This window comes from Fundulus heteroclitus, chromosome 18, assembly GCF_011125445.2.
Source record: "Fundulus heteroclitus isolate FHET01 chromosome 18, MU-UCD_Fhet_4.1, whole genome shotgun sequence".
NCBI lineage: Eukaryota > Metazoa > Chordata > Actinopteri > Cyprinodontiformes > Fundulidae > Fundulus > Fundulus heteroclitus.
In genome coordinates this window covers 23102199-23121926 of record NC_046378.1, presented here as the reverse complement: position 1 = coordinate 23121926, position 19728 = coordinate 23102199, and the positions used below count along the sequence as shown (strand labels likewise).

Below are 19728 nucleotides of genomic sequence, written 5' to 3'. Positions count from 1 at the left end.
TTAGGAACTGAAAGGTTTAAACGGGCAACCTTAATGCTCACCCTGAAGTCAGGCTGCTAGGCTCATAGAAACCATCTCTGATCTAGGACATCCAAATTGTCGGGCAAAATGCATAAAAAGAGATAAATGTAGCAAGGACTTTAGTCCACTGTGGTGCCATAAAATAACTGTGCTCTCATTGTATAAGACGACATTTGGCTCATTTTGTTTTTAGTTAATTGTTTTATTGGTATTGCAGGGCTGATTTTTGTTTTCCTTTGGCTCTGAGCTTCAGATTTTGATTGATTCAAAGGTCTATTATACTTAAAAGATAAATAAATGTTGATTCCTGGATGGAGGCAGAAAAACTAAAGAAATACAAGATTCACTACAGTTATCAAAGCAAATCTCCCTAACATTTTATCAGATTTTTATTAGTATCAAAAAAGGACCTGAAGCTACATGATTTTGGTTGATGTATGTGTAGAAAAAGAAATCGTAAAAGACTCTAGTTTTAATCCATTTAATGAATAGGAAAAGGAAATCAGGATTTTCCACAACTTGAACGATCAGATCCCATCATGCAGTATTCAGCCGTTCATGATTTATTTATATTATTTATTTATATGATGTATTTATATTATTCATCTCATCAATATGTAAAACGTTTTTTCACTACTTCCAGCCCAAATAAAGTACATTTTCCCACATGCATCTGCTTCAAGTTGACCTGGGAATTCAAGAATAATGGTGCTAAATGTTCTTTTAAAAGATCTAAACACACCCTGATAAGATGCAAAATCAAAACATTTCCAGATATTCCATCTATTTTATTTTATATAAATATATACTATATGTACATTACTGTGATGTAAAAGCTAACAAAATATGTCACAAGCCAAAGGTTTAATTTTTTTTAGCAAAATCAAAATAAATCCCAATCAGCAGGAAATAACATATTTTTAATAAATTATATTGAAATAAGTACACTTAAGATGAAGACAAAACAGTAAGACAGAAGATTTTAAGCTTTTGTTTACGTGTTTCTGGCCAGGGTAAAGATGAAAATAAAAGCTGACTATATCTGAGTTTATAGACAGAAAAAAAGACACACCTGTCTTACATATTGTGTCTTTTTTTGGAGATCAGTGCTCTGGCTATGGAGCTACACAAATGTAATTTTAGCCACAAATTACACTCAATCACCCTTGAAGCGTGTCATTACCCCACGAGAGACCGAGCATGCAGTACTTTATGTGAAAGCTCACACTACATCAGAGAAAATTGACAGAAAAATTGTGGATTTTGGTCTAAAATAATGTGTTTTTTCTTCTGCATTTCCACCAGCTGGTTTAACTAATTTGCAAAGTGCAGATGGGAACATTGAAGTTGGTTTTGGACGTGAAATTGTAAATAAAAACAGTTTATATTCATGCTGTAACTCAGTGCTTTACTGTCAGTCCATTTATTTGTTCTTTAACTCATGACTAAACTGTATTTTATTTATGATTATAATGTTGATATTTGTGATGCCACACCTGATGTTTCTAATTAGAACAACTGCTGACGAGAATTTACATGAAATAATGGTAATGCAACAAAGCAGCAGGAAAGGGCATTTCACTCCACTTTCTGAGGTACAGTGAATGCAGCATGACCTAATAAGAACTTTATAATGCTAATAAATTTGTGTTAAATTGCTGTAGAGGGAAAAAAAATATCTATGAGAAAGCTGGAAAACAAAAACACTCAGATAAATTAAAGTTAATCAAAATAAAGATAAAATATAGCAAACTGTACGTGAACCTGGAAATCTGCTCGCCGCACTAAAGATATTTTCAGACTCAAAAAGTTTCAGAGTGTCAAAAGACTAAGTTTATAAGTTCCTGCTGTTTTTAAATAGACACTTTCAAGATCATAGAAAGTAGTTTTATTCATGAAATTACCCTTTACGACTAAATAGACTCATTATTTGGCCTTTTGTGACGCGTGTTGAGCCACAGCGCTGCCTTCATTCCTTCGCTGGGTTCAGATCTTTGGCTTCTAATAGAAAGATTTCCTGTGTTGCTCTGCAGTGAACAGCCAGAGCTTTGGCTTCCCCGCTGCAGGGCTGAGAGCTTTTAGGAAAAGCAGACAGATGACAGTCTTGTCCTCACTGTTGTTGGACAGATGGAAAGTGAATAATGGCAAACAAGGGGAGATAAAGTCCGCTGCTAATTATATCCACAATGGAAGAAAAACAGAGGGGACGTCAGGGGTGTGAGAACCGAGACGTCTAATTACAGAGACGGGGCCATGGGAGCGGGGCGGGGTGGACGGCTGCACACTGGGGGTCTAATTCCTCGTCTCGAGCTCTTTTTCTGTCTGTGTGTGTGTGTGTGTGTGTGTGTGTGTGTGTGTGTGTGCGTTTCACCTGAGGGCAGGGGGATGGACAGCCCTGGTTAATGTCTGTAGAAGATTTCAAAATTCAAATCTGAGTCAGCGTAACATCTCCTGCTCCTTTGCACACTGATTACTTTTCACAAAAGTCTACAGCAACATCAAACGGCACATTATCATAAGTAGAACCTGAGCTTTTTATTGAAAGAAAGAAAGAAAAAAGGTTCAATGAGAGCCACCAAGTCATTATAAACGCCAGAGATGTCCAGTTTGTTGTCTAAAGTGATGAATGTTTTGTCTTAAATTATTCCAGGCTGCAAATGAAAGCGACGTGTGTAAATAGACAAATGGTTACGGTGTATGCATGGACGCTGGCGCCTGTGTGTGTGTGTGTTTCACCTGAGGGCGGGGAGATGGACAGCTCTGGTTAATATCCGTAGTAGGTTTTAAAATTCACATTTGAGTCACCGTAACATCTCCTGCTCCTTTGCACACTGATTGCCTTTTCTTTGTTGTTCGGATCACCAGAATCACTCAGCAGCTGAAAAAAATCATCTTTTGACACAAACCGACTCAGACCGTGGATGGCGTTGCACTTTGCTGTGCCCTCTTCGGTGGAAACCGATTTGGTTCATGTTTACTGGTTCCGAACATTCGCAGAAAAAAACAAACATAAAAAGGCCCTGCAACGGTGGCACTTGCATTAATTCATACTTGAGGGGTGGCTTAAGCAGGAAATGTTCATCATTTCCTCGCTGTAGATGTGTTAGAAGCTGGAACAATGGATAAGTGTAATAATGCTTTAATGCAGTTTTTTTTTAGATATGAATAGATCTTTTTGCAGATATGTGTATTTGCTATCTATGTGAACTCATGTATTTTAGCTATTTGTGCATTTTAAGGTTAATTTGTATGATATTTTCTCGCTAAAAGAGAGAAAGGTGGCTCACTGAGCTAAAGAGCATACAATGATCTGCTGAAGCCCTGGGTCCTGTCATCCATTTACATGTAACATTTTACATGGACATGTACAGCCTAGCTAAGCTTTGCCATATTCCCCCTTTCATTAAATGTCCTTGATGGCTGTGGCTTTTAGCGAGACAATGCACTCTGCTAAGAAGCAGAAACGATTCAGGAATGGTTTGAGATGCACAAAAATGTGTTTGACGCGTGGACTTGGCCGTCAAACCCCCAAAATCTCAATCCATTCGAACCTTTGTGAGATGTGCTGCCCACACTTCCTAACTTTAAAGGATCTGCTGCTGATTTCTTTGTGACTTTGTGACTTTCAGGGGTTTTAATGGAGTCTAAACGTTGATGGGTTGGCTGAAAAAGTGGTCATAATGTTATGCCATAGTGGTATATGTAAGTGGGAAATTCAAAACACATCAGCCTTTATGAGAGTCCTAAGAGGATGTTTCTGCAACACCCGTGGCCATTTGGGTGTCTCAGGATAAGATTTGCAGCCTTAACTATCCATAAAATACAAAATCAGTTGTTCAGTCCGTTTGGTATTCAGGACCTGTCCTCTAACAGATGTAACAAAATAAAAACAGTCAAGATGGGTCAATATGTTTTAGGATTCTGCTGTCCGATAATTTCCAGTCATCTTCTGTGTGTGTGTGTGTGTGTGTGTGTGTGTGTGGGGGGGGGGGGTGCATGATTTAATGTGAGGCTTATATAAAAAAGTGTTTTTAATTGGTGCTGCAGTTTAAATAATTCAAGTTAATTACAAGCACAGCAGTTCGTGTTGAACAAATTTGTTAAATTAGTTGGCAGACAAAAATTGTCTTCAGCAAATGCTGATTTGAATTCCAATTAGGCGACAATTTTGAAAAGAAAACACAAGGGAATCGACATCAATATGGACCAGGGATGTGTCCAAATCAGTAGCGACACCGAAGAGATAAATTCAAGGTTATAATAATAAAAAAAACAAAAGGCTAATCTGAAATAATTATTAAACAAATGGGAAAAAAAACAGGGCAAAATCATAACGAAGCATCAATTTGAGGAGAATCCTCTCAGTCACATACCACTTTTCTCTCCTGTTATATTGGCAGAGTCTCCGCTGTTCACACTTTTATTTTTCACCTCAGCCTTTTTCCGTCCAATTCTGTGTTTTTTTTTTTTTTTTTCCTCCTCATTTGCCATTTGAAAATTTGCATAAAAACGCGTCTGGAAACGGAAAAGTCTACAGCGGCAACACATTATTGCAATTAAAATCTGAGCTTCTCCATTGAAAGAAGGAAATCCACTGAAAAGCCGCCCGCTCATTACCAACGCCACACAGAGGAATCTGAAATAACAGCCGCCGTGATAACCTACTGATGCCTACATTCTAGCTATTGTCAAGCCATTAAAGCAAAAACACCACACATTCCTGTTTCGTTGTCTAAATTGATGAATGACATGTTTTGTCTTAAATTATTCCAGATTACAAATGAAAGGGAGCGCGTGTTTGTGTGTAAATAAACAAAGGGTTACGGTGTATGTCTGAGCTGCATGTACCGCTGGCTTTCAGGCATCTGCTCCTTGTGTGTGTGTGTGTGTGTGTGTGTGTGTGTGTGTGTGTTTTAGTGTGTGAGCTCTAAGGGGAAATTCCTCTCTCAGGGCCGGGAGTTCTTCCTGTCGTAGAGCTCTGTTTGTACAGCCTGGCTTTGTCGGGATATCCTACCCTGCCCATGTCTGAGGGACAGACTGTGAGAGGGGGCACCTACATGGGAGGGATGGAGAGGAGAGGGGATGCAAAGAGCAGAGAGGTATCCATAAACCCCTCACAGAGCAGAATCTGCTCTGCAGTGATTCATGTCTCATCATGAGCACATTGTAATCCCGGTGATTTTTTTTGGGGGGGAAAGCATCAGTACGACCAGACAGCCAGCAGCCAGGGGGGGGGGGAAGAGAGTCTTTTCAGACTTTCTGCACCTGCATCACATATGGTGACTGGTCTCGAGCTCAAATCCCCGAGGCCCGGTGTCCTGCAACTTTTAGATGTGTCCTTTGCCCTACACACCTGAATCAAACCAAACCAGCTCACCAGCATGAAGTCAAGCTCTGCAGAGCTCTGCTAATGAGCTCATGTTGAAGGAAGCAGAGACACGTCTAAATGCTGCAGGACAGGAGGACTGGAGTTTGAGACCACTGCTTTAAACAATCAGACAGTGAATATGACTCGACGGGACGCTCGGTCGGCCACCTGAACTCATCGAAATCTCAGTTTGAGACGTTGCAGGTAAAAAAGAAGCAATCTTTGTGGCTCCTGTGCCTGATTTGAATGGAGGAAATCAAAAATCTGTAATCTGTCTGCAAAAATGCTTACAGAGGTAGATTGTTCAACCTGTATCACATCCTTGGATGGTTTGTCGGTTTGAACAAGCGATTATCTGACATATTTAATTCAGAACCACGGTCGATCTTACATGCCTGTTCCTCTAAATGTATAAACCGTCTCAGGAGAGAATGCAGGAACTTTCCAGCTAAATGGGTTTTTACAACCATCCTTAATGCTGCAAAAGCGTAAATTTGGGTCTAATCTGAGATTAGATCAAATTTGACAGTAATCCAGTGAAAATCCCTTTCAGATGCATTTTTACGGTATGATTTTTTTTATGTTCTAACGCTGAATGTACAGTTCCCGTGCACAGAGCAACTGCAAGCTGAAAGTTTAATGAGGCATAATGTGCATATTTTAACTGCTGACTTTTGACTCGTCAGATGTTGGCGCGACAAATAATTAATCGTAAATGTCTCCACGGCTGCTGTTGTAAAATTTAAAAGCTAAACAGGATACATCTTTTGATTGTAGAAAATAGAAAAAAAAACATACATTGTGAATGAAATGAATAGTAACTGAAATCGTTTTTTCTTTATTTTCAACATTTCTGGTGTTTTGTGTGTGAACTCTGTCCTCAGTAATGTTTTTTTTTTTTTTTTTTGCAGTGATGTTGACTGTAACCTTTATTCATTCTTATATGCAGTCAATATTTTGTTTACTTTGCATTTTTTTCAGCAAGTATTTTGAGGATCCATACCATTTTTAGATTTTAATTTTAATTTCCCCGCCTCTTCCTGGTTCTCCCACCACAATAACATCATGAATACCATGTTTGCACCCTCTAGCCTATTGGACGTTTCTTTCAATCTACCTCTAGTGTCAGTTTCAGCCTTACTGTGGCAGATTTCAGCTCAGATCACATCCCACCGCCAAGAGTGCCTCTTCTTTTGCAATAATTGTAGTCTCGAACAGTGTGGTGTGCACATATCTACGCAAGTTGCAGTCAGAAGAAATTATGCACGCTGAAAATGTTCCATAAAGTCAACACAAAAAAAAAATCTGATTCAAACTGAGACGCTTCATCTCCCTGATTTAGCGCACAGTTTAGCAGCACTCTAGATACACAAACACTGGGGGTTTTGTAGTCCCTCAAAACAGTGAGCTTATGCTAGATGTTTACTCTTCTTACATGGTAAGTACATTCATAGAACAGTCTTTGAGACAAAAGACAAACAAACGAAGGATGACACAGAGGAACGAGTCATAAAATAGCATTAGCATAATAAGAGTAATGGGCTGCCAGTTTTGTAGATGAGGAAAAGGCGTAGAAGTCATTGTTCAGCCAGCTGACCGGCAGTGTGGAGAAGTGGGGGAGGAACAGTGCTGCACTGCTCTCTGCTCTGTAAAGCTGGAGAAAAGTTTGGTCACTGCAGCACTTTTCCTCTAATTAAATAGACTTTAATCTGTAGGAGCAATTTGATGGAACATTTTTGTACTTTTGAAACCATTAACTGAATAAAACCTTAGAATAACTTCATACCAGTAACCTGTTTGCTGTTTAGCTAAATATGATAACTGTGAAACCTGTTGTCAGAAGGAGGACGTCCACATTTCTTGCTGCCCCTGCAGAGAGATGTTGTTGCAAAGTTTAGATAAAAAAACCTTTTAATTTGCTGCCGTGCTTCCTTTCTCTGTTTTGACAGGGCTTATTTTCCTTTCAGCGCACTTAACAACACAAGAAAGCGCACACAGACCTATCCATGAGGTCAAGTCCTTGCTGTCACCACTTAGGTCATTATTTCCACAAATACCACTTTATTTTGTTTGTGTTGGAGCAAGGTACACTATATACCTTTTTTTTTTTAAAAAAAATCTCTGGTTGTGATGGCTTCAGCCCCTTGTTTGGTTTGTTTTCATGTTTTTCTCCAGAGCGTGAGGTAAACCCGCCTTAAACTCCCCTCTAAAAGCCATTTTCTGACATCACCGTGGACTGAAAAGCTGCTTTGTCCGTGTTTTTGTGCATGTTTTTGCAGAGATTGCCAGGGCGTTGCCAACGACTCTCTTCAGACACAGTTGTTGCTGTGATTTTTAATTTGGTAACCATGGTTACGCTGATCCTTTCTGACCCGCAGACAGGAGCCCGATCTCCAAAAGAGAGCTGAGTACACACACACACCCTTCCTGTGCCGTGGCTTTACCTGGCCGCACGCTCTAATAGGAAGTGAGACTATGTGTGCAGAGGAGGATGAATAACAGAGGACAACAGGGATGAAAAGGCTGGACTTCCCTCTGGGCTTTACCTGCCATTAATAACAGCTGGCAGGGAGCGTGGGCAGGGAGGAGGCGAGGCGCATCCAGAGGGTGGGAGGAAGGCTGAGTGAGTAGGAGGTTTGACTGAAGAGGCGATAAAGTTAAGGGGTCTGCCAGGGGGGCCACAGTGAAGTACTGGTGCCAGAGCATTTTGTATTTGTGGATGTCAGTAGAACTGGCCTGAATGTTTTTCACTAAAGGAAGATTTAACTTCACACCGCTGGACGGATTGTTTTTTTAATGCCCTCATCCCTCCATTACGACCGATCACCCTGAGGGGGTTGGAGGTGTCTCAGTTCTTCTTGTGGCGTGAGGTGGAACGCCTAGAAGGTAGAAGGTGCCCCTTCAAACTGAGGTTTTTTCAGGGACACCTGCTAAAATCTCTAGTTTGATGCATTCTGATGTTTTACGTTCGGAGCCATTGTCCATTTGCCTACAGAATGTCAAAAATAGCCAACACAGTTTCATATTTCCCTACTGAATGCATTTTAAAAAGCAGTAAATTAAGTTTATGTATTTAGTACTATTCAAATAGAAAGTAATTAGCGTATACGCTAACAGTTCTAAATAACGTATTTTAATAAATGACATAAACCTTTTGCTGAAACTCTCCAGTCTTCCCTCCACGAGCCCTATATGTAATTGAGTGGTGAAAAAAAGCTACAGGTGATACTTTAACAAAGTCATGTGTTGATTAATGGAAAACAGGTTGGAAACGGGAATGTTGAATAAACAGTTGCAAAAATAACTTTTCTTACTGTCATAGACAAAAAAAACATGCGGTTTTTCACTAAAGCACCAGTAAACGTCTTTGAACAAATGAAAAACATGAACAATGATGAATGCAAAAGTAACAAAGGCAAGAGAACTGATCCCATCTTCAGCCCGTCACATCTGACCTAATTCAACAATGATTTTCTCTGAACAGCCGTGTTAATATCTGTTAATCTAAAATAATTTGCACAAGGTTTGCAGACTTTGAGGATCTTTGGTTTTAACGAGCTCCTCCTAATGAATCTTCCTCAGGAAAAGAAAACCATGATCACATTGTTCAGTTTCTTCTGGAAAGTCAGACATTTATGATGTTTTCGGGGGTTTTCATCTAACAAATACATGTGAAAACAGGCCAAAAAATAAGTTGTACGCAAAGAGCACAAATAGGATGCGTCCTAGTTTTGAACACTGTCTATTGTTGCATTTTATTTATTGTACTTTTGTTTTCTCATTACAATCCCACTTAAAATCTATTGTCTTTGTCAATTTTCCTCCTTGTTAGGTAAAACAGGAGTATATGCACCATTGTTGATGCAAAATTAGTTTAATGTTTTTTTTAGGATTTTAATTTCTCCTCTTATTTGTTGCAGCTGTTATCAAAACATTAATATTGGAGTTATTTTGGAAATAAAGAGAAACACACGGACAAATCCTATATTAATGTCTATTTCCACATGGGGGGCACCAAGCAGCATTCATTCCCTCTTACTGAGGCAGATTACTTCAACGAGTCTGACCTCCGTCTTCTTGTGTAGAGAAAGATTGTTCAGAGTTTATCATTCAACTCTGCTCCAGTTCAGGTCCTCTTGAGCCTCCTTGGAACCAGGTAAACATCACAGCCCTGATCATTTTCCTCCTCTTTTCCTTGCGACGTGCCTACATCCACCTGAATGCATGGCAAGCGTTGTGCGCCAAGGCATTGGGTTTCTTATGAGGCCATTTTTAATAAGGCTGTAGAGAGGTCGGTGGAGGGAGATGCGGGTAAAAGTCCCGGGATGCGCTACACTCTTAAAAAAAGTTCCAGTACGCTGAGGGGTAAAATTCGGACGTGCCGGTACTGCGTAACGCTCCGTACCGGCCCGCTTAAAGCGCTGTTTGTACATACAAAACAAAAACACACAAGCAGATAAAAGCATAAAAAATAGGTTATAAGAAAGGCAGATAAAACTAAATAGATAAAACCAGGAATGCCACCACAGTTTTAAGAATTAAAAGCCTGCCTGAATAAAGAACTGATTTAAAAATGCCAAGTTCAGCTATGGATAGCAATTCTAATGGAAGTTGATTCCAAATAATCAATTAATCGAATTGGATGAAGAATGATATAAACAGTGCTGATTGGTAGCTCACACAGAACGTCTATTTACTGCAACTGCTGTACATTGACCTGAAAAATCATTTAATGTAAGCTAATACTTTAATGCTTTAACAAGTAATATTCGTGTTAATATAAACGTTTGTCATCCGTCCATTCGTTTTCCGGTTAATGGACACTGGATCAGCTGCCAGTCAATACGCATGAAGACCAAGGGATTTGGAGTAAACTTTACTAATTGAACCAATTAGCCTAACATCCATATGTTTTTGCATGGTCAGAGAAAATCCAGGTATGCATGAGGAGAAGATGGAAATTATTCTTTCTTGGACTTATTGGAGACAAATACTCTGGGATCCCAGACACTCGTGGTTCCGGTCCAGCATTATTTTATTATTGTTGAATTGAAATTGAAACCATTGGTTTTGTGGTGAGCTGACGTCACTTCCTGTTTGCGGTAAGGCGTATTGTATCACTTCCTGTTTTCACTGCGTGAGCAACTGTTTGTTGCTCCAGATTCTCTCGCTTTTATCTTTAATCTCTTTGCTGTAACATCTGTTTCTAACACATAAGCACTTTTAAAACATTTTCTGTTGCTGCACATCACGCTTGGGAACTCCTCGTGTTTCACGGTTTGCTCTCTTGGCGTGGTAGAAGGGCGCTAGCCTAGCTTTAGCCTAGCCTAGCTTTAGCTCCACAATGGCTTCCTCTCCTACTATTACTTCAGCTTCTCCGTCTCTGACTAAGTCTCCCCTTATCTCCTGCTCTCTGTGTCAGATGTTTAGCTATTCCTCTGCCTCCTTTAGTGATAATGGTACTTGTAATAAATGTAGTGTTTTTGTAGCTTTGGAGGCGAGGGTGTCAGAATTAGAGTCCCGGCTCCGTGCTATGGAAAGACCAGCTGATAGCCGCCCCTCTGCTAGCGCGGAGCCACATAGACCTAGCGTTAGTTCACTTAGTGGTCCTCCAGAAGCACCCGAGCAGCCGGGTAAGCAGGCCGGCTGGGTGACAGTTCGTAGGAAGCATAGCTCTAGATTTCAGCCCCCAGTTCACCACCGACCCGTCTGCGTTTCAAACAAATTTTCCCCACTCAGCGACACACCCGCTGAGAAGCCGATCCTGGTTATTGGGAGCTCAATAGTCAGAAACGTGGCACTAGAGACACCAGGGACCATAGTTAAATGCCTGCCAGGGGCCAGAACGGGCGACATAGAATCTTATCTAAAACTGCTGGCTAAGGATAAGCGTAAATACAGTAAGATTGTTATTCACGCTGGCGGTAATGACACCCGATCACGCCGATCGGAGGTCACTAAAGTTGGTGTTGCTTCGGTGTGTGAGTTTGCTAAAGCAATGTCGGACTCCGTAATTTTCTCTGGTCCCCTGCCTGATTTGACCAGTGATGACATGTTTAGCCGCATGTCATCATTCAACCGCTGGTTGTCTAGGTGGTGTCCTGAAAACGACGTGGGCTACATTGATAACTGGAGAACTTTCTGGGGAAAACCTGGTCTGATCCGGAGAGACGGCATCCATCCTACTTTGGATGGTGCAGCTCTTCTTTCTAGAAATCTGGCCGGATTTATTAGTCCTCCTAAATGCTGACAATCCAGGGTCCAGACCAGGAAGCAGAGCCGTAGTTTAACACACCTCTCTGCAGCTTCTGTACTGTTACCCATCCATTATCCTATTGAGACGGTGTCTTTCCCACGGCCAAAACTTAACAGATCAAAAACTTATCTAAAAGGAACAAATCATAAAAACCTAATAAAAATCAATATGGTTCACCTTGAACCTAAAAATAAAATAATAAAATGTGGTCTATTAAATATAAGGTCTCTCCCTCCAAAGACTTTGTTAGTTAATGAATTGATTTCTGATAATCAGATTGATTTGTTTTGTCTCACAGAAACCTGGCTACAAGAGGACTACGTTAGTATAAATGAGTCAACTCCCTCCAATTATTCAAATTTCCACATTCCCAGATCTGTGGGAAGAGGAGGAGGAGTGGCAACCATCTTTCAGTCTGATTTATTAATTAGTCCCAGGCCAATTAATAACTACAGTTCTTTTGAACATTTAACCCTCAGTTTCCCTCATCCAAACTGCAAAGCAATAAAACCTCTTCTGTTTGTTGTTTTGTATCGTCCACCAGGCCCTTACACTCAGTTTTTGGATGAGTTGTCAGATTTCTTATCTGATTTGGTGTTAAATACTGATAAGGCTATTATAGTGGGTGATTTTAACATCCATGTTGACACAGAATGTGATAACCTTAGTGTAGCCTTTAAAACTATCCTAGAATCAATTGGTTTTGCTCAAAATGTGCATTAACCGACGCACTCTTGGCTCCATACTTTAGACCTTGTGCTGACATATGGCATTGATTGTGAAGAATTAACAGTATTTCCTCACAACCCTGTCCTATCTGATCATTTTTTAATAACATTTGAGTTTAATCTAACTGAGTTCTCCACCCCCAAAAGAGGGTTCCATTATAGTAGATCTTTATCGGATAATGCTGTATCAAAACTTAAAGAGTCTGTCCCCTTTTTAATATCCTCCGTATTGCAGAAATGCCCTGTAGATGGCAGCAATGTTGTTTTCTTCCAATTCACAAATAGATGTCTTTGTAAACGGTATGACTTCGTCATTGCGTTCTGCATTAGACAATGTAGCTCCCTTGAAAAAGAAGGTGATTATTCACAGGAAGCTGGCTCCTTGGTTTAATTCAGAGCTGCGTTCCTTGAAGCACAATGTTAGGAAATTGGAGAGAAAATGGCGCTCTACACACCAAGAGGAATCCTACTTAATCTGGAAGAACAGTCTATTGTTGTATAACAAGACCCTTCGCAGAGTTAGAGCAGCATATTTTTCATCATTAATTGAGGAGAATAAGAATAATCCTAGATTTCTCTTCAGTACAGTTGCCAAACTTACCCAGAGCCACAGCTCTGTTGATCCATCCATTCCCTTAGCTCTTAGCAGTAATGATTTTATGGGATTCTTCATAAATAAAATTGATTCCATTAAAAATAAAATAATTGGCATCCTCCCAAACATGATTACCTCATCCTCAGTAAGTGAGGCAGCATTGGAGGAATCCTTAGAACCTGCGCAGTGTCTGAACTGTTTAAAAGCAGTAGAGCTTTCTGAGCTATCTAAAATTTTAGCTTCATCTAAACCTTCTACCTGTATGTTAGACCCAATCCCAACCAAGTTGTTTAAGGAGCTATTCCCTCTGATCAGTGGTCCTATTTTAGACATGATTAATCTATCCTTGGTAAATGGATATGTACCACAGGCTTTTAAAGTAGCTGTTATTAAACCTTTACTTAAGAAACCATCTCTTGATCAAGATGAGTTAGTAAATTACAGACCTATATCTAATCTTCTTTTCTTATCTAAAATTCTTGAGAAAGTAGTTGCTAATCAACTATGTGAAGATTTACAAAGTAATGACCTACTTGAGGAGTTTCAGTCAGGCTTCAGAGCTCATCATAGCACTGAAACAGCTCTGGTGAAGGTCACTAATGATATTCTCATGGCCTCAGATAATGGACTTGTGTCTATACTTGTCCTGTTAGATCTCAGTGCTGCATTTGATACAGTTGATCACAATATTCTCCTACAAAGACTTGAGCATACTGTAGGGATTAAGGGAAAAGCATTAGGCTGGTTTAAATCTTATCTGTTGGACAGATTCCAGTTTGTTCATGTTAATAATAAATCTTCCTCAAACTCTAGGGTCACTTGTGGAGTACCACAGGGTTCAGTCCTTGGACCAATTCTATTTACTATATATATGCTTCCGATTGGCAAAATTATCAGACAGCATGGGATTAATTTCCACTGTTATGCTGATGACACTCAGCTATATTTATCCATAAATCCTGATGAATCCAATCAGTTACTTCGACTGCAGTCATGTCTTGATGACATCAAAAGCTGGATGACTTTAAATTTCCTGCATTTAAATTCTGACAAGACAGAAGTTGTAATCTTTGGGCCAGAGTCTTCAAAAAATAAAGTTCTTAATCAATCCCTTAATCTGGATGGCATTAACTTGGCCTCTGGTAATAAAGTTAAAAATCTTGGTGTTGTTTTCGACCAAGACATGTCATTTAAATCTCATATTAAACAGGTTTCCAGAGTTTCCTTTTTTCACCTCCGGAATATCGCCAAAATTAGAAACATTCTGTCCAGGAGTGATGCTGAAAAACTAGTCCATGCATTTGTTACTTCAAGGCTGGACTATTGTAATTCTTTACTATCAGGAAGTCCACAAAATGCAGTTCGAAGTCTTCAGCTGATTCAAAATGCTGTGGCAAGAGTTCTGATGAAAATCAACAAGAGGGATCATATTTCTCCTGTTTTAGCTTCCCTTCATTGGCTTCCTGTTAAATCAAGAATAGAATTTAAAATTCTCCTTCTAACGTATAAAGCCCTTAATAATCAAGCTCCATCATATATCAGAGCTCTGATTACCCCGTATGTTCCTAACAGAGCACTTCGCTCTCAGACTGCAGGTCTGCTGGTGGTTCCTAGAGTCTCTAAAAGTAGAATGGGAGGCAGATCCTTTAGCTATCAGGCTCCTCTCCTGTGGAACCAACTCCCAGTTTTGGTCCGTGAGTCAGACACCCTATCTATTTTTAAGACTAATGTTAAAACTTTCCTTTTTGACAAAGCTTATAGTTAGAGTGGCTCATACCCTGAGCTATCTCTATAGTTGTGCTGTGATAGGCCTAGGCTGCTGGAGGACATCAGGGTCTAATGTTCTCACTCTACTGATTTCTACTGTTCTTCAGTCTACTGTTCTCCAGTTTTGCATTGTATTACATTGAAATGACTGTCGTCATTTCAGCTTTTAACTTTTGCTCTCTCTCTTTTTCTTCATAGTAGGTACACCTGGTCTGGCGTTCTGTTAACTGTGACATCATCCAGAGAAGACGGCTCACCCGCTACTACCATCTAATGTAGAACAGATTACTAGATCAATGTGTGCTTCTGTGCTTTTTTGTTTCTCTTGTTGTGTCTCTGTTCTGTCTTCTGTAACCCCCAGTCGGTCGAGGCAGATGACCGTTCATACTGAGCCCGGTTCTGCCGGAGGTTTTTCCTTCCCGTTAATGGGTGGTTTTTCTTCCCACTGTCGCTTCATGCTTGCTCAGTATGAGGGATTGCAGCAAAGCCATGTACAATGCAGATGACTCTTCCCCAGGAGTGAATGCTGCTTGTCGGGACTTTGATGCAATCAACTGGTTTCCTTATATAGGACATTTTTGACCAATCTGTATAATCTGACCCAATCTGTATAATATGATTGAACTTGACTTTGTAAAGTGCCTTGAGATGACATGTTTCATGATTTGGCGCTATATAAATAAAATTGAATTGAATTGAATTGAAATGAACTGAAGCTTTTCTTTTAGTTCAATTATACATTAAAATATTCAGAATAATCATAATTACAATAACTAAGACAACCTCATGATAGGAATTTTATTGAGAGATCTTTATAAGAATATTCATACCTCAATTATTTTACAAACTTTTAAATCTAGCCTGTGTTTAGTAACTTTAGTGGGAAAGTTAGCTATCGCTAGCTTGTGCTAACTACATCGCAGACAAAAAGCTAATTGTATCTTAAAGGGAGACATCACAGCGCGATAGTTGAAGTAGTCTGTCTGATGCAGCAGGGAATGCCCAAATAATCCAAACCCAGCATTATACATGAAATAAATTCTGCAGTACAGAAGAACATGGCTCAGAGGGGGAGACTGTGAGGAGCTGCTGATTTTAGATCACATTTTTCATCCTTACACACTGCTTTACTTCCTGCCTTCGGTTCTCTCTTTGGTCCGCTGGCCTGAATCATCCAGGAGTTAAGAATGCCACACTGTGTGAGCTCTGTACTTCCTAACCTTGATTGAAACTTGAGAGACACCACACAAAGGAGGATGCCGGACTGCGTGGTTCGCTGCTGCGGGATAATCGAGTCAGACAGAGATATCAGTCCAGCAATAATAGAGCAGCAAGGTACAGGTGTTAGCAATCATCTTATTAGAGTCAGACTGGAGAGCTGTGGGAGAGCCGAATGCTTGGGAAAAGAGGAAAGTTGGATATCAGCCGCAGCAGCAGCAGTCACACAATCTTCCCAGAAGATTTTAACCATTTCTGTGTACTTGTAGGTCTGCACCAGTCTGCTGTCTCTGCACCTGCCACACTGAACAGAAATTCATCACTAGAGACTTTTGTTTTTCCATTTTTCAACACAGAGCAGCTCAAGCTCAGCGAGATTGGATAGAGAGAATCTGTGAACGGCGACTTTCAACTTCTGCCACAGATTCTCTATTAGATTTTGGTCTGAACTTTGAGTTGTGCACTCGTTAACAGAGGAATATGCTGTGCTCTAAAGCGCTCCATGGCTGTTTGGGGTTGTTATCTGGACAAAAGACTCATCCCCAGACTAAAGTCTTTTGCTGCTTTTAACAAGTTCTCTTCCAGGATTACCCTGTACTGAACTCTGTCTGTCTGACCCACCTAAAGATGACACTCCCCTCCTCATAATGCAGCCTTCATGTGTTACCATGTGTATGAAATGTTCTGCATGTACACCTCAACACATAGCGTGACACCTATTTACTTTTTAACCCAGATAGCTGAGAAAAACACAAGTCTACATGACTCTAACCCATAATGTAATGTTGTATCCCCTGTTGCATTTGGCTGTGATCACATTTATTCTGTTCAGAACCAATGTGTTGACAGTCAGCTGTTTGATCCCCCAGTATGGATGTAAATAATGAATTTCTTCGGATCAGAGTCTTAAGCCAAATCTGAACGACTCCAGCTGGTGTCGGTGCTCTCTGCCAGTTTTAATGAACTGGCTTTCAGCCCTCCTTCGCTCAGCGCAGCTCATTATCTCCATGATTTCTGTGTGTGGGTGTTCTTCCTCTTTCCTTCCACATTTTTATGATCACCTCAGCAATTTTTTCTTCATTTTTTTTTGGTCTGCCCCCTTAATCTGGGTTCTTGAATCCCTTTGTTCCGTCGCTCGTAAAGTTCTTTGTTTTCTGCCTCTGTCGTTTACCTGCGGGTGTCCCACAAATTGTTACTCCAGGACTGCTATATTTCTGTGATCCTTCACAGGCTCCTTCTCTGTCTTCTTTGTCCCTCGGCTCACCTTCTCCTCCTTTCTCCTCATCTGTTGCAGCAAATTCCGCCTGAAACGAAGCCCTGACTCAGGGTTTTTGCCATATAATTTTCAGCCCTCTAACATTTCGGACCTCCGTGCCAACCCTTTATCTTCATGACCGCTCCTCTTTCCCCCCCCGCCCTCCTTGGAAATCCACCTCTGCCTCACTTCACATCTCCCGTAGCCTCTGCACCCATCACCTCCTCCTGATCCATTTCTTCTCCCGCCTCCCCTCCCACTCACACCCGACGCCTCTGGGCTGTACGCTCTCTAAACAAAGACGTGACTACACATCCACGCAGCCTTTTAGACAAACCTTAAACACAATGCACATGCCGGAGCTATTTGCATGACAGGCGCTGGTGTGATTCGCAGAGGGAGGGACTGGTGGGTGGATGAAGGGAAAACGAGAAATGGGGAAAGAGACAGGAGTTGTAGTGGAAAGTGTCGGTCTGAATTATTCATTGCTGATATATAGGATGAAAGAACGAAAAGGAGGATGTCGCAAGTAAAAAGTCGCCCCCTTATCTCTCCAGAGTGTGATATCTCTGTACGCTCAATGTCATCATTCGAGGAAGTCTAGCATATGGCCAAGTCCTTGCCGTCTGCGCTGAATTAATCTCTATTTAAACTGCTTACTTTTAATAGAAATCTTCAGAGAAGGGAAAAGAAATAGACCGCTGGAGCTATAAATGCAACAAACTGCAATATCGATCAAGTTTGACCCACACGCTGCAGTGAAGACTGGGATTGAAAGAAGGCACATGCAAAAAAAAAAAAAAAAAATTTTTTATTTTTATGTTGCAGGTTTGATGCTTTTCATTCTGCTAAAGTCGGACAACGGAAACAAGCTGCTGCAAACTTTTTTACACGCCACCTTAGGTTTAGGTTTGGCTGCGTTCAGGCTCGTATAGCTCATGGGTGTTATATTTATTTCAATGTCTAAAATTGAGAAATGTGTGAAAGCACATGAACTACAAAGAAAACAAAAAAAAACAAATGCAAACAAGAGTCAGTGAGGAACAAAATCGAAGAACAGTGATAGAGTCACGTTTTGAATGACAAACTCGGCATCAGTGACAAAAGTCTCCAACTCAAATTTGATTTCATAATGCAAAGAAACGTCTGCCTGTAAATTCAGGAGGAGAGCTGCCAGACCTAACGTCTATCTGACAGAGGTTGTAATTTCTGCTCCACCTTTGACCCGTATAATGACTCTGATGTGCGCAGGGATGTGCTGGTTTATGATCAGATCAGACTATTTTTGTTTTAGCGAGCCATGCCGGGGTTTATCCACTGACTTATCCACACGATCAGTCCATGTTTTACTCCGGAGGGTTCAAGTGCTCCAACAGTAATGCAGTTATTAAATTATATTCTGATTGAAGACACTCAACAATCTCTCTCTGCATACTCCAGCTACCTCTGCTAGCTTTAAAACATGCATGCTAGGGGAGCTGGCCTTTCTAAATCACCCTCAGGTTTGAGTGTGTGTGTCTGCCTGGTTTTCTCTCTCAGGTATCTCTGTATGTGGAAATCTTTACAGAGACGTGGAAATCTCTTTTAAATTAAACCTCTTTACATGTTGAATTTATAAGAGATAGTTCAGATAGGTAATCCTACATAGATCATATTTGGAATAAATGCATATATAAAAAAATCAGGTGGAATCACCTCTTGACTGCTTTGTACCATTTTCCTGTAAACAATTGTGTGTATATCAGTTAATTTCAAAATACTCCAATCTAACATAAGTTGATTCAACTTCATATTATTTTATTAACTTTTTGTTATTATACCACTATTCAGTTGGTTGTGATTTTGATCTCTGTTTGGGTAAATCAACTCTTCTCTAGTATGAAAGATTATAATGTCATAGCAAAAACAAATACTTATGAGAAACCTCCTATTTATTGGAGTCACCTAACCACAAGTCCTTACAGTAGTTTAAGACTACATTCACACTACATGTCAAGATCTGACCCATATATGTTTTTTATTGTCTTTACTGACTATTTTATTATCTGAACAGTAAAAATCTCCTTTTTTTTCAAACCAGACCCAGCCCACTTTCATAAATGATCCTAAATTGGATATGTAACTCATGTTTTCCAAAGCACCCTTTATCTGAACAGTAATCTTATATTTCCTCCAACTTTTAGCACAGGCATCAACATTTGGCACCAGAGGAGATGAGAAGCAGCAAAATGAAACGTAAACAACAACAGAGCAAAACAAGTTGTTGGAGTCAGAATTTTGTCGGATCCGATTGCACAATAACTTCACTAACGCGCACGCACACGCACAGACCTGTAGCATCTATGTTTACTGCTGTAGGTAGAGCTACATCCAACTTCACTTCACATTCGTAGACTGCTAGCTCTCAAGTGTGGTGACTAAAAGTGATGAAATCAAGGTTGAAAACCTATTTGTTTAGGTCTTCCTTTCAATATTAATATTTTAGTTTGTAGTCCAACTTGTCTTATATCTTGACCTGCT

The 19728-nt window shown here is 40.2% G+C and overlaps 1 protein-coding gene across 1 annotated transcript in view; it reads left to right on the top strand.

Annotated features, from left to right (window-relative positions):
* The window catches only part of LOC105939158 (protein jagged-1b), a 72559-nt gene that overhangs the window by 25280 nt on the left and 27551 nt on the right, over positions 1-19728 (top strand). The window lies entirely within an intron of this gene.